The 27,035-nt window shown below is 40.2% G+C and overlaps 1 protein-coding gene across 1 annotated transcript in view; it reads left to right on the forward strand.

The window, feature by feature from the left end:
• FTO (FTO alpha-ketoglutarate dependent dioxygenase) overlaps window positions 1–27,035 on the forward strand; it is a 199,595-nt gene that overhangs the window by 148,707 nt on the left and 23,853 nt on the right. The window lies entirely within an intron of this gene.

Below are 27,035 nucleotides of genomic sequence, written 5' to 3' on the forward strand. Positions count from 1 at the left end.
AGCAGCCCCCCCTCCCCAGTCCAAGTGATGGCTTGCAGTTGTTCAGCCAATGGGAGCTGAGCAAGCTGAGTCACCTGACAAGGCAGCGGAGGGGGGGCGGCTGTAACAGGAGAAGGAGCTGAGGGAAGAGCTTGGTGACGGTGACGACAGTAATCAGGTCTGTGTGAGTTAGGACACTTCCTGGTGGGGGGTGGAGGGGGGAAAAGACAGGGAAGGGAGGCAGATAGGTGATTGAAGCATATTACACAGGTATATAACTTTGTAATGTGCTTCAATTACTGGGGAAAAGTTTTTCATGGCACTTGTCCTTTAAGCTGTGTTCACACATGCTCTTTATTTTTCATTAATTATGCTTTAATTTTGCTGCACATTTTCAGTAAAGTGTTTCTTAGATATATATCAAAAGTGTCAAATGAAATACATACCGCGTCAACCCCCTGTAATCAACGTATTAAAGCTGAAGGCTACATTAGATACCATCATGGATCACATCCAGTAGTCATATATAGTCAGGATGTTGTATGAGGTGACACACTTACCGCCATACATACGGATGATTGTAGCTTCTTCTGGTAGAGGTCAGGTGTCGAAGCAGGTAACAAACAACCACCATTTAGGAGTGCGTACCCCTGTATCCTCTAACAAGGTGCACTGTGGATCCAGTGGGGTAATGCACCATAACTGGGATGGCCCATGCCCTATACTACACCTCAACAATGCCCCACATTTACCCTCTGAAAGCTTCCAACACGTTTTATGATTTAAAAATCATCAGGGCAGATGTTGACATATAGGGGTACTAAAGAGCAGGGTCAGTATATAAAATGGCCTGTTCTGCGGCTCAGCAGGAGCTGAGATGCCAGCATTTGGCAAAATAGCCTGGTAGTAATGGCTATTGTCCTGTACACTATTCCTACCAGGCTATTGTGCCGAATGCTGGTGTCTTACTGGTGAGATCCCCACCATTTATCAGAATGGAGAGCAGCCAGCAGCAGTGCACACTGCACTTTCCCGCTGTCAGTCATCTCCATCCAGGCAGCTCCATAGACTTGTAATGGTCATCACAAGCCATAAAAAATAAAAGTAAAAGTATTATGCAGAACTAAGTGTTTATATGTTAAATATTATGTGATGTACCACCAAATATTAACATTAAAAAATGCACATCAAGGCTTCCCCACATAGCGAAGTCATCGTCAGAAAGGTTATAGCTCACAGAATGAGGTAAAAGAATAAAAATCCATTGTGCCTGGAAGGTCCGAATTAGCTGCGTCCATTAGGGCTTGATGAATGTAACACTGCTCATACACTCTAATGATCTGCCTTGGCTTTGATAAAATATGAGGGCATGGGGGTACAATAGTTTTTACTGATGCAAAGAAGAATGTAAAACTTACACCATGTAACAACAGGATTGCCATCCTTTCTCCTGCGTGTAAGTTTTACCTACTGTGGTGACTCCCATTTGTTTTCCATGCTAAACAAATAAAATAGACTGGTTCAGATGTTTGAATGGGCACGGTGCGATGAAACAGGTGGCACCAAAATGACTGTACAATCAATGCATTTCTAATGCCATGCAACACCGATTCAAGACAAGTGAAATACATCCAGAAAATGGCTGGAGTAACACAGCTGAAGAGGTTCAGGTCTCTCTGCAGCTAGGTACATATTACAGAAACTGCCCGCTCATCATAAATACATATATTAGGGGGGGAAAACCTGCACCGCCTGTGGAAAGACAGATAGTTTGGCATCTTTCGTCCCCCTCTTTTAATTACTCTTGACACCGTGGAGAAACATCTCATATAAATCTGTAATGTGCTCTGATGAGAAACTACACGGTTGGAAGACCGTGTAATTTCTCCCCAATTAATTAAAGTTCACAGAGTGTTTTCAGCAGCCAGATGCCACTGTCTGGCTGCAATAACACTGCTGTCAAGAGGAAAAAATTAAGATCCAAGGCACAAGAAAGGCAGTTAAAAAAAGAAACCAGATGCCAGATTATTTCTGACGGTGTTCCATGCATCGCTGTTCAGCGGCAGGAGTAGTTAACATGTTTCCTTTCCAACAGGACATAACAAATTCTGGGCCATACCCAACAATAGTATTTATGCGTCATATACACGAGCATAGGCACTGGAGATCTTGTCATCTTATCGGTCTATCTCTCATGTCTGATTGTAGCAACATTACAGGGTTTATCCCAAAATGCAAACTTGTTCCCCCATCCACACCATCCTGAACAGTGGGGTTGGATAGTGGGATTGCCCCTTTAAATCATATCAAAAATATGTATTCGTAGTTTGTAACCGCATCCAATTGTCATGTTAAACTATTGGCGTAAAGCTATGATATTTGTAAAACAGGATTTATGTAATCCCATTCATATAGGAATTACTGCTATTGATGTAAGGATTACTTCTTTTACAGGTAGAGGGTTAATAGTATAGTATAGGAAAGAAATACTATAACTGTAGTATAGACTGTTTTGTGGTGCTATAGTGGGAGGTTTCACAAATGCAGACGGACTCCAACATTCTGCCGGTAATGCAAGTGAATAATGTATTTTATACGCTATTCACGTGTTCTAGGAAGAAATAGGCAGGAATTAATAGTGGCCATTTTTAAGCCCCTTAAGGGTACCACTATTTTGGGCCTAAAGGACCCTGCAGGATTTTATAGTCTTTTTATCTCTGCATAACACTAACTTTGATTTTTTTTTCTTTCAATGTAACCATTGAAAGGCTTTGTTTGAAGGAAACATTATATTTTGAAGCAATATATTAAGGTGCAGTTAAATTACTGAAGAATTATGCATTTGGGGGGGAGGGGTTAAAAATAGCAGTTTTTTAAGTTTTGCCTTTTGGGTTTACTTTAACCGCATCATAGAGGGGCAGGGGTTTTCTCCCAATGGGGGTGGGCTGGCCTACCTCCAGTGTTTCAGCCCGGGCCAGTGCTTGGTAATAGACTGGTGCCGTGTGCGGGAACCAGGCTGCTGTTTAATAAAAGGACCGCAGCACTGTCTTCCCCACGCCTGTGCCGTTCATATGCAACACTTACCATGAGGTACATTCACTTTAAGATGGCCTAAGCATAAATTTATAATAACATGGCTTGTCCCAAAAGTGCTCATTTGCAATCGTTTATCGTTAATCGGTAAAAACAAAAAAACACTTAGGACCCTTAGACTTGCAGCCCTTCTCCAGAACCTAGTAACTACCTGTAATATTACTACATTTCACGCCCATTTGAACTCTTTTAGTGAATTCACCATGATCATTACCTCTGGCACAGATTTCCATAGTCTTACTGCTCTTACAGTAGAGAATCCCCTTCAATGTTGGTACAGAAGCTTTTTACCTTTTAGATGTAGAGAGTGCCCCTTATTATTGTTGCAGTTTTGAGTGTGATTAGAGCATGGGAAAGAACTTTGTACTGCCCCTGATATATTTATGCATAGGCTTATACATACCCTTTTGCCATCTTTATTTTAAATTAAAGTGTAACTGTCAGTTAGAAACAACTTTGCAGAAATAGTACAAGCAATTTTAGGAAACGCTGTAATAGGGTTTATTAAACAAAATTATAAAAATTTTTATCTTTTCATTATCAAAGTTGTCTACATCACAGAGAAGCAAAGTGAAGACAGGTTTGCTGCGTCCATTATAATGTATGGAGGGGGAGGGGACAAGGGGAATGAGAGCGCAGGAAGAGTTGAGAACCAGTCCTGCAGTTTGGAGACCTGTAAACATGTCTTCACTTTGCTTCTCTGTAATAGATAAGAAGTGAGGAGGGAGGCTGGAAAACAGCCTTTTAAAGCGACTCTGTACCCACAATCTGCTCCCTCCCCCCAAATCGCTTGTACCACCAGATAGCTGCTTTTAATCCAAGATCTCTCCTGGGGTCCGTTCGGCACGTGATGCAGTTATTGTCCTAAAAATAACTTTTAAACTTGCAGCCCTGTGTCAAATTGGCGTGGCTTAGAATGTCTGTGCCCTAGGCCTGTACCGCCTCTCTGTCCCTCCTCCCTACCTTCCTTATCATTAGGAACGCCCCAGGCAGGATTTCTCCTAATCATTAATGAGTAGGTGAAATCCTCTCCAGGGGCATTCCTAATGATGAAGAGGACGAGGAGGAGGGACTGAGAGGCGTCGCAGACCTAGGGCACGGGTACTCTAGGCCACACCAATATGACAATGGCTGCAAGTTTAAAAGTTGTTTTTTTTTTAGAACAATAACTGCATCACCTGCAGAATGAACACCAGGACAGTTCTTAAAAGCAGCTATCCAACGTTACAAGCGTTTGTTTGTTTTTTGGAGGGGGGGGGGGCATTTTGTGGGTACAGAGTCACTTTAAGTACAGAAGGAAACTCTTTTGCATAATAAAACCTATTAAAGGGTTTCTTTTAATTGCTTGTACTATTGACTTCTGCAAAATAGTTTGAAATAACACTTACACTTGAAATAACCCTAATTTTGAAAATATTTCTAGGTACTGTAATCCATCCATTCCATTTAATATTTTGGATGCCTGCCTTTGACTAATGGTTTGTAAAGTGTTAGAACTACATAGGCCTAGATTTATTAAGCTGCCCAAAAGCCACCCTGGCTAGTTTTTCCCACAGGAACCAATCACAGCTCAGGTTTAATATATTAACAAGCTCTGAAGAACATGAGTGAGTTGGTGAAGAGGATTGTTTGTGCACTTGCAATGTTATACTGATGTTTGTTATTTGGGCTATTTAGTCACTTTTTTAGGAGATTGGCAGCCGTTAAGGGTGTATATTCTGGTGGAAAATGCTGGTTTCAGCTATGTTATATTGATTGTTATGATATTGATGGTCCTGCAATATTAAGAATGTATATATAGTGTATCATATTTCCCAGTAATACATGGTATATGAGTACTGTGTGTGCTGCATTCACTATATCCTCCCACCCACAGGTAGTCTGTATAGCCTTTGCTCTCTATACTATTGTGAATGGTTTTTACATATGTGTATTGGTTTTTTATGTATGTGCTTTTATGAAATAAAGATTCTAATTTTCACAAAATTGTTTACTGTCCACTATTTGTATGGATTTGAAGGCGTGGATATTTAGTAGTGTGCATATGGGCACATAATTCAGGGCTAGTTTTCTGTGTTTAAGCTTTGGTAGTATTAAACCTGAGCTTTTATTGACCACTGTGGTAAAAACAGACGGCTTGATCACCCTAGCTTTGTTTTTACTCATATGCATCTTTGCCCCTTTGGATGCATCCTATTATCTTATTTGCCCTGGCTGTAGATGCCTGATACTGGTTGCTGTAGTTAATTTTTTTTAATTCTTTGTCTTTATTACATATTGGTTGGAACAATCGGGTATAGCAACCCTGTGTTAGGCACATACACCCCGGGGACATAGAGTGGTGCGTTTCTACGCTGTTGGACCATTGTTGTATTTTTATTTATTTTTTTTCAATCTTTATTTTCCAGATATAGCATAAATTAAAAAAAACATAACCATGTAAAGGTCATTGATGAATAACAAACCAGTTAAAACAAAACATGAAAACATATGTAACTACTCCCCCCCCCCCCCCCCTAAACAACCCCCTGGACAAAAGAGGAGAGGGGGAAAAGAAAATGAAGGATTTTTTTTAATTATTATTATTTAAATTTATATCATCTCCTTATCCCAAGCTCCCCATATGCATAGATATCTACCATTACCCCCCAGAAGTTTTGTGTCTGCTTACCTTAACCAGACTTAACCACTGACCAGTCGAGGGGGGAGAAAGGTCTATCCAATTTCTAAGGATTACTTTAAGGCCTAAGCAAGGTAACTTCAAAGTCAATAGGTTAGAAGCCTTATTAGTAAGTTGCAAAGAGGAGCCCGACACCACCCTACTAGCCGAGTATGGGATAATAACCCCCAGTCTAGAAGCAACGACACTGGTCACTACCCTCCAGTATTTCTGAATCTCACTACATGTCCATAACATATGTATATAGTCTGCATTATTGGACTGACACCTAGGGCATTTATCATCGTCCCTCATTCCAAATTTATATAGCAGAGAAGGATAAAGATGTAGTCTATTAATTATTTTAAATTGGATTATCTGATGCCCTTATTAAATGATGACTTCTTAATATAGGCAAAAATACTACCCCATTCTTCCTGTGCTATTGGGCCCAGATCTTTCTCCCACTTATATTTAACACAGGAAGAGGAGGAATTCAACAAAGCATTATCCAATAGGATACAATAAGTTTTCCTCAACTCCCCCTGCCCTTGCCTTGTCCCTCTTCCAGTATGTGAAAAATCTAATATTTGTGAACCTGATAATAATCTTTTTGTGACTCACTTCTAGCAACATCAAAAATTTGCTTATATTTTAACCAGTGTACCTCTTTCATCCCAAATTCTCATTGTCTCGCAGTGCCTCAAGAGCTTTTACCATGTTACCTATATTAGAAATGCTTGAATCCAATAGGTGGCAAATGAGCACTTACAAAGGGATGCACACGGTTGCACTCTAGCATGGGTTGGACCCCTCTTTCAGTTAATCTCAATTTACCTGGATTTGGTTATATCACTGACATTTCTTACTGGTGTAAGCTGGGGATTACACATATCAAGCACTTATTCAAGAATGACCAACTAAAAGTTTTTGCTGTACTTAAATTTACTGTCAATTATAATTCATGTATTTTTTTAAGTCAGCACTTTACAGTTTACATATTTAACTTCTGTATCCCAGTGGATTATGAGGGTCAGCAATAGGCCTAGAATCAAGACAGACCAGGATTTCTTTATCAGGCTTTTGGCTGCCATGGGAACCCAATGGCACAGAGATGGGGTGACAGAGAGAGCTCTCTCCCACTGTCTAATCACCATCATGGTCACTGTTGATGATACAGAAAAGCCAGCACATCCAATAGAATTATGCACCAACTATGCAGGTGCATGCTGCCATTGCTGAAATATATCCGCATAATATAGATATTTTTAAGCTGCGACCATGCTATAAAAAATTTGTTTTTTAGCTTACCATTTCATCAAATAGTATGTACCATCCTACTATTATAACACAAAAAATACAACCGCTCACCGCTAATGGCAAGACACAGACCCAATACAGATATTAAAATAGCTAAAAGCAACCCCCCCCCCCCCCCCCCCAACTGCTAAAAAAAAATCTTCATAAAAATAATGAGGAGATAAGATGACCTTAATTGGATGGACCCTGCACTATAGATATGCCTCTCCTGGGCCAGCAATAAGCCTACAAATTCTGGGCATGTAGGGTCCAGCGTTTTTCCTTATTTAAGCATGGAAGGAAATAAGGAAGCAGAGTTGAAGTGTGTCTCTAGAAATGATGGCACCTTCAGTGGTAAACCAATATATAACAATGGCAACATATCATGTCCTTAAGAATCAAAAACATAGCATACCTATATGTACAGATATCTTATCATAACATTTTAAAGCCATAGTAGGCTGCTTGAAGGAGAACCTATAAAACTAGACCAAAAATTGTTGACCAAAAGTAAGAAAGACATCTGGTCATAGTGATGTCATCATATCCTGAGATGACTGGGAAACCCTATAAAGTTTTTTTTTATTCCTTTAGCCTAGCCTTTCCCATTCTTACCAACTATACTACTAAACTAGTTCTTTGTTCCCTAAATCAGGTTTGGGGGGCAGAGGTCCCAGCAGTGGCACCCTACCTCCTGTGGGAAAGAAGGCAAGGTACTTAGACATTAAACACTCTTGATTCCTCTTTTTCCTCTGACATCTCAGAAGGCCCATGTACCCCCAGATCATCAGATGTTTCAATCTAAACAAGTTTAGCCAACCAGTCTTACATGTATAACCATATTTAGAATAAAGGGGCTATTGAGGATTTAAAAAAAACATTTAACTGCTTTCTTCCAGAAGCAGTGCCTCTCATGTCCTCAGTTTCTATGTGGTATTGTGGTGTGGTTAGATTGCAGTGAATGGAGCCAAGGTGTAATACCACACATCACCTAGAAACAGGTGTGGTGCTGTTTTTGAAAGAAAATGTTTTTCCAATCCTGGATAACTCCTTTAATCACTTCTTAACAATATTTCCATGTGCAGCTATCCACCTGGCCACCTGCTCTGCTGGCCTCAACCACCTTATCTTGAATAGAACTTTGTTGTAGTTCACTGCACAACAAGTGGATGGATCACACTGTTTAGGAAAAAAAGGGCAAAGTACTCCCATCCTTTTTATTCTCGGGATCCTCAGGGGTCTTAGAAGTTTGACCGTCTCTTATTAAATAAAAAATAATACCCCATTCAAGAACTTTATTCAACCCTAATTCGGGGTATAAATTTGCCCTGCATTGTGTTCTACCAGCAGAAAAAAATTATATTTTGTTGTGCATTTGACTCTGTTTTTTTAAAATAATCAGCTTGTTTCATGTTTTAAAGACATTTCTCATATGCTTGCAAGCACATGTATTTATCACTGGCACCAGCGTGCAGTTATGTGTCTACCTTGTCCAACGTACTGTATTAGTGCTATAAATAATCCTGCACGATCCCTGTCTCCTTTGTTCTATAGACAATCTTTGGCATTCTGTTATTTGTTGTAATTATCCTGTTTCCCCACTGATAGACGTGATTAAGTCTATTTAGGGCCGTGTAATGGGTTTTCTGGCTGGCTGAGTACAGGCTAATAAGAACTCCCTGCGTGTCTTTGCTGACAGCTGCCTCGAATTCTTGCTATATGTTGCTGTTACATCTTCTTACCTTACTTTACATAGTATGGCAGTTCTTTATAGTAAACTACATTGTGATAATTCTTGGTTGGTCTATAGCAACCATAAGTGGATGGGACTTTCTAGGATCTATTTATGAAGGCCAATGTAAAGGCCCTATTACACAAAGGGATTATCGGCCGTTGCGGTCGATAATCACTTTGTAAAATAGAAGACAACAACCAGCCGACATGCACGATGTCGGCTGATCATTGTTTTTCAACAGGCTGAAACGCCAACGATCTTAGCCTGTTAAGGATCTGCTGCCATAGCCCGTGTAACAGGAGCGGCAGCAGCAGACCGCTGCTGTCTCTTATATCTACCCCAGCTCTTACTTGCTCCTCCTCGCTTGCTGTCGGCGCATGTAATAGTGCTGGCAGCGTGACGGGGAACAAGGAGCATGCAAGCACTGACCTGACAGGTCCATCAAAAACAACAGAGATGACTGCCTTATGCAATTTGTGTAACTCCCATTTGTTCTAGTGATTAGTAAGGTCTCAACACCCGAACCTCGAACCAATCCTAACTTCTGATGTCCCAATGACATGTCAGTAGTGTAAGTGAAAGGTATACTTAAAAATCACAAGCCCAAAACAAGAGAGAGCCTCACACATTGAAGCCACCAATCACTGCAATAGTAAATAGTTCACAAGAACACTGTATAAGTAAAACATTAATAGATGAAGGATCACATTCAGAGTAACCAAGATTGACTGTATAAAGAAATGCAGGCAAGTCCCTAAGGGATTATATAATTAAATGCTTAGATGCACAAAATAAAAAAAAGGCAGTGCCTATACAGACCAAGATGGCAACCACACCCCAATGCACATTTCACATGTGCCTCTTCAGGAGCCAAAAGAATATTTCTTTATTTAGTCACTTTTATTTGGTTACTTTGAGTATGATCCTTCATCCATTTATGCCTTACTTACACAATGTTCCCTGTGATTTACTGTTTCAGTGTATTATATGTGTACTTATCGTCATCCTTTTTTCTGTATGTGATGCTTTTGGTCTTTTAAGGCCGCTTTTACATATCTATTTTATTATGACCGCAAAATGTGCATGGATTGAATAAGGACCCATTCATTTATGTGGTCCCAACCACACCTGTATGTGTTACGGATGGTTGTTGGGACCGGGATCTGTGCCATAAATTAAAAAACAAACAAAAAAAACAGGCAAACCATTTTACAGCCTGCATTTGTGGCACAGATCCCCTGTTTGAAATGAAGGGGTCTGTGCAAATGCGGACAGGTTGCAGGTGCATATTCGCACTCCTGTTCATAACTGGGGGTAAGTACCTACCGCAGGACTATGGATGTGTGCTTTTGGCCTAAGGCTTGAAATTTTATTTACCAGATACTATTATTTTGCCATAAGTCTAGATTGAGGTCCAAGGGCTGATACCAACAAAGGAAAAGAAACGCTCAGCTGATGTGTTTTTCCCTTAATTCCTGATTAGCTGAGAGCACTTGATGTATAGATTCATAAAATGTGTTAAAGGGGTATTCCAGCTATTTTTTTTTATTTCTTTTATAAGGACAATGTAAATTTGTTATGCTTAAAGCGACTGTACCTACAATCTGACCCCCCGAAACCACTTGTACCTTTGGATAGCTGCTTTTAATCCAAGATCTGTCCTGGGGTCCTGTCGGCAGTTGATGCAGTTATTGTCATAAAAATACAACTTTTAAACTTGCAGCCCTTGCCAAACAGGAGTATCTGTGCTCTAACTTTGCACCACCCCTCTGTCCCTCCTCCCCTCCCTCTTCATCATTAGGAATACCACTGGAACATTTTCTTCATGCTGAACATTGCACAGGTGCTTAACGATCCAGACCATGTGCCGGGCTGCCACAGGTGGGGAATAGGAGACAATCAGCCTGGAGCATTCCTAATGATGAAGAGGGTGGGGAGAAGGGACGGAGGGGTGGTGCAAAGTTAGGGCACAGATACAGATACCGTTTGGCATGGGGATATTTGTTTATTTCGAGCATTTCAGCCTCTTCAACATGCTCATCCATGCAAGTGTCATACCATTAGTAACAATAGCAAGGTACTAGCATTGTTTTGTTCACTTTGATGGGACAACAGTGCTGAAGACACTAAATGTAACAACAGCTCATTTTGAAGTAGGGCTCATATTTGAAGCCTACTCAAAAGAAAACTGCAAAATCAAGATTATTTTTGAGGAAATAGGTTGATAAAACAATTCAAAACAGGAAAGTGCAACAGCATGTGTAGTGAAATTCAAGTTCAATTCTTTATAACATAATCTGGCATGGAGAAAGTAGCAATGTTTTGACCCAATGGGTCCCTTCGGAACTGTTGGTACTTTACTAATAGAACAATGTCTGCTTGGAGTATCTTTTGTAAACAATGTAGGGGCTTGTTTAACCCTTAGGGGACACAGCCAGTTTTCATTTTTGCGTTTTCGTTTTTCCCTCCTCGTGTATATAAGGCCATAGCGCCTGCATTTTTCCACCTAGAGACCCAAGTGAGCCCTTATTTTTTGCGCAACTAATTGTACTTTGCTATGGCAGATGTAATTTTTGCCTAAAATGTGTCGGGAAACCAGAAAAAAATTCAAAGTGTGGTGAAATTGAAAAAAAAAAACGCATTTCTTTTATTTGGGGGAAATGTGTTTTTACGCCATTCACCCTGGGGTAAAACTGACTTGTTATGCATGTTCCTCAAGTTGTTACGATTAAAACGATATGTAACATGTATAACTTATATTGTATCTGATGGCCTGTAAAAAATTCAAACCGTTGTTAACAAATATACGTCACTTAAAATGGCTCCATTCCCAGGCTTATAGCGCTTTTATCCTTTGGTCTATGGGTCTGTGTGAGGTGTCATTTTTTGCGCCATGATGTGATCTTTCTATCGGTACCTTGATTGCGCATATATGACTTTTTGATCGCTTTTTATTACAATTATTCTGGATTTGATGCGACAGAAATTGCGCAATTTTGCACTTTGGGATTTTTTTGCGCTAACGCCGTTTACCGTGTGAGATCAGGAATGTGATTAATTAATAGTTTGGGCGATTACGTACGCGGCGATAGCAAACATGTTTGTTTATTAATTAATTAATTTATTTTTATTTATAAAATGGGGAAAGGGGGGTGATTCAGACTTTTATTAGGGGAGGGGGTTTTGTGTTATTAAAAATACATTTTTCTTTTACTTTACACATATACTAGAAGCCCCCCTGGGGGACTTCTAGTATATGTACTCTGATCTCTCATAGAGATCCATGCAGTATAGTTATACTGCATGAATCCATGAGATCGGTGTTCTATTACTTTTGGCTGCTGCAGCCAAAAGCAATAGAATGCCGAGCCGGGATCAGCGCCATTACGGAGCAGACCCCGGCCCCGGATGGATGCAGGGATCGCCCCCCCGCAATCGCGCCGCAGGGGGGCGATCCCCCCCACTAGACCACCAGGTATGAATAAAAGCAAGTATTTAGAAGCAGCTGTCAACTTTGACAGCTGCTTCTAAGTACTTAATTAGCGGGCACGGCGATCGGACCGTGCCCGCTAATAGCCGCGAGCCCGGGCTACACGCGGCACCCGGGATCGCGGCAGTTCAGAGGGTGGTCGCCGCGCGACCCCCCTCTGAACTCCCATAGCGGCACGAGGACGTTCAATAACGTCCTGGTGCAGCTATGGGTTAAGCAGCACCACAGCCTCTTTAAACAGCTGAGTGGTAGAATTAGACCCCCAGTTATCTAACATTGATGGCCTTTCTTGAGAATACTCCATGTATTTTTAAAGTCTGGCCAACGTATCAAAGTATTAAAGTGTCACTGTCGTTGTAACTTTCAAAATCTAAATCAACAGTAGATGTGAAATAAAGCAAGTTTGTAATATACATTCATTATTTTTTTTTGTTATAATGCTGTAAAACAAAGCTGAAATCCAGGTCCAGTCTCCTGAAGGCAGATTTTCTGACTTGTGGTGGTTAAAAAAAGAGACTAAATACAGGAATTCCGGGCAGTACAGAGAGTCACCACTCAATATGTCTTTCAATCACTTAACTGCCTTCTCTCTGGGAGCACTCAGATGGCCTGGGATACAGGACTTCCTGTTTCCGGACTGTTTCCTGTTTTTGAGAGAAATAAAAAAAATCAGAAAACAAGAATTGCCATGTTTTCCATGATAACTAAAAAAAAAATAATAATAATGAATGTATATTGCAAACTTGCTTTATATCACATCTGCTGTTGATTTAAATTTAGACAGTTATAATGACAGTGACACTTTAAGTAAAAAAAATTAAGCCTTATCTCCTTGATTGGATTTTGCCCTTGATGTGCATAAAATTATGAATAAAAAATGGTGTCCTTATTTATTAAGAAAATTCTTTCATCATGTATTTCCATTTCCCACAGAATATTCTCTTTAAAAATCGTATCCTATTAGAAGTAAGATGTCACTTTAAATAGCATTGCTTGAACAATAAGCAATTATAGGTTATGCTGACTTTTGTTGGAAATGGGACTAATATGACAAATGTTCATACGCTGCAAACATGGGGATCCGGACAGGCTGAATGAGGCTAATGACCCAGAACTGCCTGCATGTGCAGGTTCCTGCAGCCAAGTTTGTCTGATGCCGTTCCATGAGGCCCATCCCTAAGCTGTGTGTTCTGTGCATACTGTCTCTTGGCTCTTTGCGAGATAATTAGTTTTGATGTCAGAAATATCCTCGTCACCTGCAACGTATTTGTCCTCCACTGTGTTAGTAACACCAGCTCTTTTCTCACTGTCAGCCAGGCTGGCGGCTGTGTTGACAGTTGTAAAGTTAATTACAAGTGCTAACGAGCATCAGGGATTGGAAGGACACGGCATTTTGAGCTTTTAAGAGCATAATTAGGCTATTTTCTTTGTTTGTTTATTTGTTTGTCTTCGTGCGCTGCCTCACTGCACACACAAGTGCGCTGTTTGTACACACAACTAGAACATTCTGCTCAGCTTAGAAGCAATTAGGTTTTTTTTTTTTTTAATTATTGGGAAAGTTAATTGCTACGATTGCTAGATTTTTTTTTATTACGTTTATTAGTCTCTGACATTGCTTCTGTTTATATTGGTGCCATGACCAATGGGATTGAACAGTTTTCCAATAGATTGAATCAACTACAGACGGACACTCATGAATTTGGTGATGTCCATCAGGATTCAGGTGTTTCTGACTGCAAGAAGAGTTGTGGATGATGCCATTGCTGCTGTTGAAAATGCCTGGAAATTTAAGGAAAACCCAAGCAGAGTCCTATAGATTAAATAAATCTTTCTGTTTTGTATCATGGTACTTGTATGTGTGTTGTTGCTGCCAGGCTCTGTTTTTCAAGGACTGTCATATTTAAGCCTAAAAACATTAGCAATGATGGGGCACCATAATGTTTTGGCTGAATTCTGCAAATGTATATTCCAGGGAGTAGATCCATTCCTAAAATATATTAAGCTTATGTTGGATATTGACCTATTATTTAACATAATTTTTTTTAAAAAGTTGGTGCAGTCTTTTCTAATTTTTTTTTTCAAATTATTAAATTTTATTATCCATCTAATAAAAAAATGCAGTTTTCATTCCCACCACCAGGTCTAAATGGCCATGTTTTTCTAATGCTGGATAACCCTTTTAACTCTTTATTTTTTCCATTTACAGGCCCATAGGGCTTTTTTTGCAGGACCAATTGTACTCAGTAAGGACACCCTTAATTTTTCTATCAGCTGTAAAGCTGAAAAAAAATTGAGTGAAGTTAAAAAGAAAAAACACGTAAAGAAACCATAACTTCTCAATGTTTTCATGTGTTTTTATGCTATTTGTGTGTGGTAAAACTAACTATACTTTTTAGGTCACTACAATTATATCAATACCGAATTTATGTAGCTTTTATTTTATGTTGCTATTTTCACAGAATTAGGACTTTTTAAATAAATGTGCTTAAATTGGTCCTATTTAAAGGCCTACCATATATCCCGTTATAGATCATGTGAGATGTTTGGAAGATATGCATTGGTCAGGTGATGCATTGTGAGTATGAATTGAATATAGAGCCAGCAGTAAGGATCAGTGCAGAGCGCTGATGAACAGATAGGAATCCCTAACTATAGTATAGTGCTAAGCTTTTTATTTATTTATTTATTGAATTCATAAACTTGGACCTTAATATTGATTTTATATATATTTTTACATTGGTAAACAAATATTGGTGAAAAGGCCCTTGTAACCAAACATTAACTAAAATAGAGAACAAGTGCATACACAGAAAGAGGGAGAAGCGTTATGGTACTTGAATATTATGTACAATTATTGACTGTTCTTCACAGTGGCTCACATATTATATATGCTCTCTGCCATGCACCACTATAAACCACCTCTTTGGTCTAAATCTATGATAAATATGATGCCACTTGCTCTTAGTGTCCAAGAAGTGAATTTATAGACCTTGACTTAAATCTCCATCCAGATGCAGTGTGTGCACAAATCTAAACAGAAATGGGAAGCCAAGTAAATATTGTTTTCAACACAATTAGGGTAATGTGTCCTATATAGAGGCTATGCTTTTTTATGTGTTGAAGCAAAAAAAAAAACAAACGCTTGATCTTTCAAATTTGCAACGTTTAATAGCATACATTCACATTGAAGTTAGTTTATTGATGTTTAGTTACATTATTTATGCCCTAAATATTTAGTTTATGTTCTTAGTCTTACACTGATGGAGACCAAGCTTATTTCCTTATATTTGAATACATATGGGTGTAAAAAAACATAAGCACCAGATGCTGTACTGTACATATGTTATGCCATTCATGAATAAACCCAGACACGCGTTTCAGGTAATGACCACTTTCTCAGGGGGCCCAGTGAAACGCACATCAAAGAGCCAGAGCCTGGCACACTTCAAGCTCAGTGTGCTGCCGGGCTCTGATGTTTTTTTGAATAAGACATTTTTATCAATTGTGTCTTGTCTTTTTTATTTACTTTACAGGCTTAGTGGTGGAAGCTGTCTTAGTGTTAGCTAGTATAAAAGGGCCAACACTAACCCCACCTTTATTACCCCAGTACCAGGGGTACTGGGAAGAGCAGGGTACCAGCAGTCAAAATTGGTGCTGGTGGACTGGGAGGTAGCAGACTGGTATTATTATGCTGGGGAGTTTCAAAAATGGCCCTTCCTACCCTAGTACTACTAGGCTGCTGCTGTTTGGTTTTTTAACCTGGCTGGTTATGGAAATAGGGGGAACTCTACCCGCTTTTTTGTCACATTAATAATTTTTAAAAACTGGGTAGGGTTCCCCCCATTTTCAAAACCAGCCAGGTAAAAAAAAAAAAAAACACAGCAACAGCCTAATAGTACCAGGGTAGGAAGGGCCATTTATTTACGCCCTTCCCAGTATAATAATACCAGTATGCTACCACCCAGTCCAGGAGTGCCAGGACTACTGGTACTCTGCTCTTCCTGGTACACCTGGTGTGGTGTGTACTGGGGTAATAATGGGAGGGTGGTAGTGTTAGCCATTTTATACTTGCTAACACTAGGCCCTGACTTACTAATGGATGCTGTCTATCAGAAGGCTTTCGCTGCTAAGCCTTTAAATTGAAAAAAAGAAAAGAAAAGAAGACACAATTGATAAAAATGTTTTATTCGAAATATTTTTAGGATCTAAAGGCATTGTAAAGTAAGCCTTAAAGGGGTTGATCAGGATTAAAAATTATTGTCTTCTTATTTTTCCATAACAGCTCTATACTATGTAACTTGTCTATGGCCTGTGTCAGGTATTGCAGTTCAGCCATATATATGTGACAAAAGACAAAACAAGACAAACCTCATGGACAAGTGTGGTTCTGTAGACCATCTAAATCTGGACAACCGCTTTAAATCAGCACTTGCATTTTCCAGTTTTCAGATTATTTATTTCTTTTGGAGAATATGTGATATTTTTTATAACTGTTCAGCCGCAAATGCTTTCACTCTCCATGAGTTACATCCAAGTTTGTCCTCCAGGCATCTGCACATTTTAGATACTTATGAAATGGAGCAAGAACAGACTCAAGCCATTCTTAAATCATCAACAATTAAAGCTTTTCACTCTCATTTGTATCAAGAGATGGTAGACAGAGGCACATAAAAAGACAGCACATGTAGCGGAGAGTGTTAGTTAACCACTGATATGACATATTGGATTTTGTTGCATCAGAGCGCCATGTGTGGAGAGCCCTTCAGCTGCAGATTGGGTTAAATAGCAGCTGCACAACCGTGTGTTTTGCTAAAGCCGCCAGCACTACCATAAATTTTATGTCTTTGAAATTAACAGCCAGTCCCTATCACTTTGCACAGATGCCCACAGACATAAGTAAGGTTCTCCAGCAGAGTTAAATATCCCTAGTAGCTACTTGTGTGCATTGTCCCATGTATTAATATGTACATAGAGCTATGGAATGTGGCTTTATATTCCACTCTAGTCAGTGAAATCTGCATTAGGCTGTCAGTCTCAGAGATAAATTTTACATTGCATTCAAATATGTTGTCCGCTATCCCTAGCAAAATATGTAATGCAATTTAAAGCCTTACTGTCATTTCAGAAAACTTTTCACATGTCACAGACTTGTCAAAAGTTTACATTGGTCGGTGTCTGGGTGCTGAGACATAAAGAGATTATCTAGAATAAAAAAATATTGGCACTTTCTTCCAGAAACAGCTCCGACCTTGTTCTCAGCTTGGGTGGGGTTTTGTGGTTCAGTTCTATTGAGGTGTGCAAAACAGAGTTGCAATACCACACACAAGCTGACGACAGGTGTGGCACTGTTTCTGGCAGAACCATTGCTGGGGGGTTTTGGTTTGATTACTGTTTTAGAAGGATGTCTGTGTTCTTGTGAAAGTCTTATTTTCTTATCAAAATCTATTTAATCAAATACCATCAAAGATATTACACCATTTGGATGTTAGCCAATAAAACAAATAAATAATAAATATGGGTCCATTGTATTCAACAGCTGTGTATTCCATCCCTCGTCTCTTACTATGACTGATGCATGCTGATGCATCTACCTACATGCATGTCTGCAGCCATCAGTCTGCGTTTGAATAACGTACTGGGCATAATATGCAGCACCGTCAGCTACAATAATTGATTGAAAATAGATCTATCTTACCAGTAGGGATGGTCCAAACCTGGTTCGGGTCGGGTTCGTACGAACCCGAACCCTCGGAAATGATTCCCACTGTCTGCCCGCTCCGTGGAGAGGGTGGATACAACGGAAGGACCGCCTGGAAAACTGGGATACAGCCATAACCATAGGCTGTATCCCAGTTTTCCAGGCGGTCCTCCCGCTGTATCCACCCGCTGCACGGAGCGGGCAGACAGCGGGAATCGAATGCCAATCGTTCGGGTTCATACGAACCCGAACCTTGGCAGATTCGGACCATCCCTACTTACCAGTCATGGCTCCGTTAGCATGGTTTCCTTGAATTACTAAGAACCTGGGTTTGAATCTTGCTAGGGACAAGGTGGAGCTTGTATGTTCTTCTAATACCTTCTAGTATCCTGTTTTTTCAAAATGCTCATCATGCATACATACTGATGGATTCTGCTCTATGCTGATCACTGAGAGAACTATGCAACCAATTTAGAGAGGAGCTGGATGAGATGTGCACATCATCCCAACAAATCATAAGTCCCAACAAAACCAACAGAGAACAGCTCCTGGTAGAATGACTGTATTGCCATGGGGATGGAGGGCTGGCAACTGTTTTATTTGCATACAATACATCAGCACTATTGTGGTATGCCCCCGGAATGTTGTGTCGGAGGAGCGGCTGGTCACTTGCTAGATGGTGGAGTGTGACGCAACTTCTGTGGTGGTTGGCCGAGATACAGCTGGGCCTTAAGATGTTATGTCGTGACCCCAGTGTTGGTTGGGCACACAGGTGTGATGGCACGACTGCTTTTAGTTTAGAAGGCCAGTTGTACCTTGTTCCCCTGTGGACAGTGTCCTGCCTGGCTGCTACAGGGTCACTTGGGTTAGTGTAGAATAGACTAAGAAGAAACTGTGAGCTGTGTCTTGTCTTGCTTCCTACCCATACGAAGACCTGACTAAGACTGAATTTCTTAAGAGTAGGGGAACCTGGCAGAGGGCCAGGGCCCAGAGAGGACCACTGTACAGAACTGTCTAGCTTGCATCCTTCCTCTACAATGTCGAACTCGAAAGACTCATGCACTTCCTCTACCCATGTGACTTCCTTCCTCAGCGTATCTAAGGTGCGCTGTGAGTGGGTGAAGAGTGCAGTAAAAAAAGTAAAGAGAGAGATGATAGGATAGAAGAAGAAAAGATTCCCATAAGTTCACAGATCCATGTGACACACAAATAAACAATAACCCTTTACATTTGTCAGCCATGCAGCATCTGAGTACATACATCTATAACAGCGACATCTAGTGGCGAAATCTTATCACTACCTTCATCACCACTTAAGTACAATAAGTACAGGCTTTTACAAAGGGTGTAACCAATAGCAACACCAGTGGTGGGACACCACACTATGACTGTAGAAGGGCCTAGGACTTTTTTTGAATGAGGTTATTTTCCTGGAACAAGAACTCTGCCCTTATGTGGATGCATTTTCTATTACAGTCACAGTCCTTGGACTGGCTATCTACTAGTCTGCGTGTATGTATGATATTATGTGTATGTGTGTTGATTGATACACCCACATGGCAGTCTAGAGAATGCTTACTTGAGGACTTTTCTTCCCCCTTTTATTCTGTGTTTGATAGAGGTTTTTTACCACATCTTGCTCCATATAGATTTTGATAGATTTATGTTTTTTTTCCTAAATATGAATTTTAAGACTAGCTTTGAGCAGTGATTAGGAATAAAAAAAAAAACTAAAGTAAAAAGTACATTTTGTAGAAAGTACATATTAATGGTGAGAGAGAACATTTACGTGAAAGGATTATCAGACACAGGGTGTGCGTGGTATACAAGGTCATGTTAGGGTTGCATTATTTTAATATACTTCTGCTGCTTTAAGCTTGTTATAAATTACCTTAGTGTTCATATTAAATAGTGATTGATTGTTTTGGACCAGTTTACTAGTTGAGCAGCATGCTTCTATTGACCTGCTCCTCTCCTTCATGGGCACAGATGCCGCCGTAACTCATGATATTGATCCAAACAGCATTGATCACATGCTTTTGGTGACCCAGGGAGCAGCAGCACATGTAAGCACTGATTTCTCCTACCCTCTCCCAGGGCAATAAACTATTGAGATGTATGAGTGTCAGACGGTGTACCCTTATTAACCCCTTGACTTTATTGCTCTAAGGATGTGGCAGGAGGAAGGCTGTGAAGGAGACTTGTACTCTTGTAGTTAAAGTACACATTCTGTCAGTATATGCATCACAATCTGTGAAGATTCCCTCATTAACTTTAGCACTGTGAAATGGATATGGGAAGGCCTATCACTATGTGCATTGTTTGCCTATGTCTCCCTAGAGAAACCAAAAGGCCGGCATGCTAAAGCACCTTGTGTTCTGATTCTAAGTTGTCTATAGCAACATTGTTAACTGCCTCTAAACCGTGATGTATGCATACACACATATGCTATAGAGTCACCTGCAAATTCAAATAAGGTGAAATACAAATATGTGAGAGGTATATACAGTAAAAAATATAAAAGAAATGCATATATAACAATTCGCTATGCCTCTGGGTAGACTCTTATGAGTGAGAGTGACACAGTAAATAACAGCCTGTCTGCTGCCCTGTAAAATACAGACTACTATTAACCAGACAATGATAGCCAGGGGGGAAAGGTTAGAACCCACTGCTGTCCTTCGCTATTATCTGAATGTTTTCTGCTCATGAAGAAAATGTTTCCAATAGCAAAAATTTGCCATTGTATATATAAAAGTCCCTAAAATAATGTACATAGCAAGTATAAGCTCACCAAAACAAACCTACTACATGCCTTAAAGACCAGGGGCAGATTTATCACCTGCGCTCCTTGGTGTACGCTGCAGAAAAGTTGCAGATTTTCTGGGACATAAGCCCCGCTCTCCTTATGGGTGGGCAAGTCAGGGAGGAGTCAGTATCATGGTTTACATCTGCAAACAGGCAGAAACCATGGTAGAAATGTACATCTGCTCCTGAGCAGGTGTAGATTTCTGCACCCGCCATGCGGTAGGCGCAGGCCCCGCTAGATTTGCTAAGAGGCAATCCAGTGGACTGTATGGGGGCAGGGTTTTATTCCTAGTCCTAATCAATCTCCCATAAATTGCAATTGTGGTCTTATATTTAGTCAAAAGCTGAAGACAGTTCAGTCCACAAAGCTAACTATAAAAGGCGGGATGGATCATAATGTGGCTGCTTTGGGCGGCTCCTGGGGGCCCACCGCCATCCAAACTGCCCACATCTGCTCTTACACTGCAAGTGTCATTTGCCAGCCCATCGGAGGACCCTCTAGTGGGCCCCCAAGTGATGTTCAGCTGTAGGGCCGGATTACCAGGTGGGCACACTATTCAATTGATGGAGTGCTGACAGGCGCTCACCAGATATTGAGCCTGAACGGAAGACAACTTGTCAATAAAAGAGTCAAGAAAAGCCTGCAATTACATACTTTTATGATTATTATTTTTCTCCTTTTTTATTGCGAGAAAACAAACATGATTACAAAACATCCATAAGAAACAATCACGGTTCTCCCCCCAAATAAGTGCCTGGATATACAAAATATAGTTAGTGGCATAGGCCACAGGTGCCATATAGTGGCAGAGGGAGGGAAGCAGCGTTCCTGTCCTGCTGTGTGCCTTCCTGACTGTGAGTCTGTGAGTGACTGTCAGCAAATTGTGAGTGAGGGGACAAACAAGAAAACATGCAAACAGAAATTATGGCCACAGCAAAGCCTACCCCTATTCATCATGTATGGGTCACTTAGCCTGAGGGGGCTAAATACCATGTCCTATGGCCTATGCTCCGGCCACTTGTTCCATTGTGTGCAGCAGGTCAGTAGTACCGGCCGGGATGATCTTCAGTAACATCGACCGTTCTGTGATTCAGGCAGGTCACAGAATGGCCGGTATTTTACTTAATGTGAACATGACCTGAGGCTGGCAAACAGTTTTTGTGGCAACAGAAAAGAGAAATACAAGTTCTCCCTTTATATTTTTCATCCCATTACATCCACTGGCACAAAAATTGCAGTGGCAGTCGTCCCCCCCCCCCCCCCCCCCCCACAAAAAAAAAAAAAACTCTGTCAGATGCGCTTGGACCAGACCATTCACGCTAAATTCCTGATTCTCCCCTGGTATTCACAGTCCCATCTATAAGGAATCTTTTGCCCCTTTAGGATATCGGGTCACTTTTATGATTATTACTGAATGAGGGGCAGCTGAGAATTTAAGAATTATATCAATTAAGAATTGCTATAAAAGAGATATGTAGTATATATTAATCTAATTTTTACATCTAATAGTTTATCATAATACAAGATTGCTTTCAATGTATTTTTTTCTGCACATTTTTATTACAGACAAAATCATTTTTGTTGTTTTTTTTATGTGCTTTAACCCCTATCCCTGTCCTTCTCCACTTAATACATATGAATTTCTGCCATCTTGAATGCTGATTAGTGCAGGCTGTTATATTTGCTCTGACATTAGATGGATGCCTCTTTAAAGCACTGCCTGGTGCAGAAGCTTTGGGGGAATCTTTAATATTGACTTAACATATTTGTGCAGAGAACTCACTGAGGGATTGCTCACAATTAATTGCATCCATCAGCCGGAGTGTTCATTAATTATTCTAACTTTCCCTCTCGCTGTTTGATATGGGCATTGCCAGACCAGCTCCTTCTGCTTCTGCTTTTCTGTGACTGGTTAAGAATAGAATTACAATCATATGCCTTCTCCCCATTGGTATCTGCCTGTGTGACATACTGGATGCTGTGAAGATTGAAGTTTATAAAATATCATGAATGGCTGACAGTGCTGGATCCATGATTTCATGATTCCACAAAGAACATTTTTAGGGAGATGTTCTAGATCAGTGTTTCTAGATGTTCTAAGCCATGTTCTCTCCTGGACAAACACATTGCATTGATTTAAACCTTCATGCTTTAATCAGTACTTACATTAACAGTAGTGTAGTCTTATTGTACTGTTAAATACCTATTAGCATTGGTAAGCAACGGTATAGAGGCATGTATACTATACGTACAAATCTTTCTGCTGCATCATCATGCCTAATCCTCTTGTTCTCAAGTTGCAGCAAGAGGTATTTTCTTAGTGGCTTTCTCCCCTTTCCCCTGGCAGAAAACATGTATACATGGCTTTTGTGGGAATCGGCAGAGAAGTAGATAGTTACATAGTTAATACGGTTGAAAAAAGACACATGCCCATCAAGTTCAACCAAGGAGGGGATGGATACAGGGAAGGGGGAGGGTTGATAGGTTGTATACATATGCATTTATATTATTTTGGTCTAAGAACTTGTCTAGCCCTGTTTTGAAGTCCTCTACTGTTTTTGTCGTGACCAGATCCTGTGGTAGACTGTTCCACAGATTCACAGTTCTCATGGTAAAGAAGGCTTGTCGCCTCCGGAGATTGAACCTTTTTTTCTCCAGGCGGAGGCAGTGCCCTCTTGTCTTTTGAGGGGGTTTTACCTGGAACATCTTTTCCCCATATTTCTTGTAGGGGACATTTATATATTTAAATAAATTAATAATATCTCCCCTTAAACATCTCTTCTCCAGACTAAACAAATGTAATTCTTTTAATCTCTCTTCATGCTCCATTCCCCTTATTAGTTTAGTTGCCCATCTTTGTACCCTCTCCAGCTCTAGAACGTCCTTTTTATGAATCGGGTTCCAAAACTGCACGGCATACTCCAGATGAGGCAGCACCAAGGCTTTATAAAGCGGTAATATGATATCCCTATCCCGAGAGTCCATGCCTGTTTTAATGCATGACGATATCCTGCTGGCCTTAGAAGCCACTGACTGACATTGTGTGCTGTTCTGTAGTCTATTATCTACAAGTACACCCAGATCCTTCTCCATCAGCAACTCTCCCAGTGTAGCTCCCCCCAGGACATATGATGCATGTGGGTTATTAGTACCCAGGTGCATCACTTTACATTTATCCACATTGAACCACATTTGCCAAGTGGACGCCCAAACACTCAGTGTGTCTAAGTCATCCTGTAACATCTGCACATCCTCCATAGACTGTACTATACTACAAAGCTTGGTGTCATCTGCAAAGATAGAAACATTGCTGTTAATTCCATCCTCAAGATCACTAATAAACAGTTAAAAGTTAAACAGAAGGGGGCACAGTACTGACCCTTGGGGTACACCACTTATTACCGGGGACCATTCGGAGTAGGAATCATTGGCCACCACTCTCTGGGTACGATTATGAAGCCAGTTTTCAATCCAGTTACACATTAAACTTTCCAAACCGATGTAGATGTAGTGTGAGCTTTTGGGCAGTTATCTGGAATGTATAGCTTGATGAATAGAGAATTAAAAAGAGAATTTTAGCCTAATATAAAATAAATAAATATGATGCTGGTAAGTTGAGGGGAAAATAAAAATATATACTTACCAACCATGGTACTCTGCTGCTCCCCAGAAGCTTGTAATCTTCTCTTTCCAGTCAACCGAACTTTCTACTTCCTAGACAAGTGCTCAGCCTGCTTAGCCGATTACTGTTCAAGTTTGGACACCTATGTGACCAGTGATTAGCCAATCAGGCAGGTCTTGTACTAAGGGCTACTTGAAAACAGGAGATTGGGGGACCATAAGCAGAAGAACAGGATCAGTGGGAGATTAACAGGGGACCAGAGCTAGGTAAGTATGTGTTTTTATTTTACACCCCCCCCCCCCCCTTGCCAGCAGTATCCTATATTCTTCTTATTAATTATTATTATTATAGATTGGAATTCACCTCTAAATTAGTTCTCTAAGCTGAGCTGTTTAAATACAAGGGCCCGATAGTTACATGGGGCCTTCTGCTCATAGCGCTCATAGTTATTATCTTGTTACTGGTTGAACATATTAAAATATTAACATTGTCTCTCATTGGACTGGTTTATATTTGGCTTTTTTTAGATATAGGCCACCCAGTGCCACACTGAACATTTATGGAGTTTTGTGTAATTATTGAATATTGTAAGTATAGTGGATTTGTCTGGGGAATTTAGGGTAAGGCTATAATTTTGCTCTAGGGACCGTTAGGGAAAATTTGAGCCAGAGCTTCAAAATAAACACATTTTACTAGTGGTAAATGAATCATCTTTGCTCGTTTTGTGGCTGAAATTCCACAATTATGATATTCTTTCCATGCAAACTCTATTTGAAATATTGTATTGTATAAGTTTATGGTGTGTCTCATTGTCTCAAGAATAACCATACAGGGATCTCCAATCAAGTGTGTGAATGTGAGAGAACTTAGCAATATAGGTTTCTTCTCCTTCCCCTCCCTCCTCTACACACAACTGTCGATACATTGAAGTCGTCGTTTGTATTTGTGAGTGTTTTCTTAATTAAGACCTCCTAAGAAAGCCTTTTGTATTGATTCATTCCATTATCCCATTGATTAAGCGCCCTGGCTGGGAGGCCGTTCTCTTTATCGGGAAGCAGAAGCGTGCAGTCGTTAACCACAGATGTGAGCAGTAAGTAACATATCAACTCCTGCCAAACTGGCTGGCGTTTTAATGAGGTACTGGCATCAGTTTCATGCAAGACACCCCCACCGCTGCTGCTTTAGCGATTGATATAAACACAGATATATATTTCACGTGTATCAGGAATGTTCTGACCTACTTAGGAATGGACTCTTACCTTTACCTAGCAATGACAATATATTGCTGTATTCATACCCAAACAGCAGATAAATGCTTATGTAAATAGTCCACATTTATGCCGTTTAAACACTTTGTATGAAGATGAAGTGGTTGACAAACTCTTGCATCTCTTTGGAAAAGTGTAACATGAACAAAGCTTGTTATTCTGATTGCTTACATCAGACAAGGCTATTAGACAGGCTTACCGGTTACTGATTTGCGGAGCACTTCAATATATTGACACAAAGAAGTACAGCATCAAACCAAGTCCCTTATCATCAGCTTAACAAACCATCAGCTTTAGATCAGATGCCCTTGTGCGATACCGAACATGTTACTTGGAAATGAAATGCGTTCACAAAGGAGCCTTCAGTTCTCCCCAACCCCAGCGCATAATGATGGAGCACCCAGTAAGGAGCCGACTCTGGAACTTACAGCTCTACATTTTTGTCCAACAAACAAGACATATGTAAATATAAGAAAATGACACGTTGTGGGTACAGTATATATATTTAGCTTGCCCTTGTAGGAAGTAAGTAAAAAATAACAAAATACAAAAGTATAGAATAGAAGCACATAAAGAAACAATGGTTTATCACTGACAAAAATATCTATGTGTGCACAAATAATTAAAGGGTTTATCCCAATATCAAAAATTATTCCCATCCACAAGATAAGGATAACTAGCTGATCGGTGGACGTCCCATAGAAAATAGAGGAGAAGCCAAGGGTGTGTGCTGGTCACTAGGGTCCAAGGGTCACAACCTCACTGATTACCCACGTATCTCCTATCCTGTTGACTGGAGATCACTTTTAATATTTTAGTCTTTTATAAAGTCAGAGTGAGGCAGTATTGTTTCTTAGTACTGCCATCCAAAATCCTATCCCATGTCAGATGAGTCCAGTTCTTTTCTTCAAGGAATGTTGCCTTCTATGATTTACACCACCAATGGTAAATGTGAGTACATGTGAGAAAATCCCCATCTCCAGGGACAGCATAGTTATGAAATATATCACAATGAGCCTTGTGCAAAAGAAGTCGAATGATCATTGAGTAATAGACTGCTTTATCATTATCATTATTATAATAAGATTTCTATAGTAAGAATAATACCATCATGTTATATAGTTGTCCATTGTAGTTGTAATTTAGTCTGAACATACATGAAACATGGTTTGAAGATGGAGATTGCAGGAGATGATTAGATGCATTTATAGTGTGGGTTTAAGGGTTAAAATATAGATAAGTCCTATGGATGTAGACGTCAAAAATAAGAAAACAAAAGGAGAGCAGGACATAAAAAGACTGTGGCCCAGATTAATCAAAGTGTGTAAAAAAGAAACTGGTGTAAACTGCCCATAACAACCAATCAAGCTCAGCTTTCAGCTC

The sequence above is a fragment of the Dendropsophus ebraccatus genome, chromosome 4 (genome assembly GCF_027789765.1).
Source record: "Dendropsophus ebraccatus isolate aDenEbr1 chromosome 4, aDenEbr1.pat, whole genome shotgun sequence".
Classification (NCBI taxonomy): Eukaryota; Metazoa; Chordata; class Amphibia; order Anura; family Hylidae; genus Dendropsophus; species Dendropsophus ebraccatus.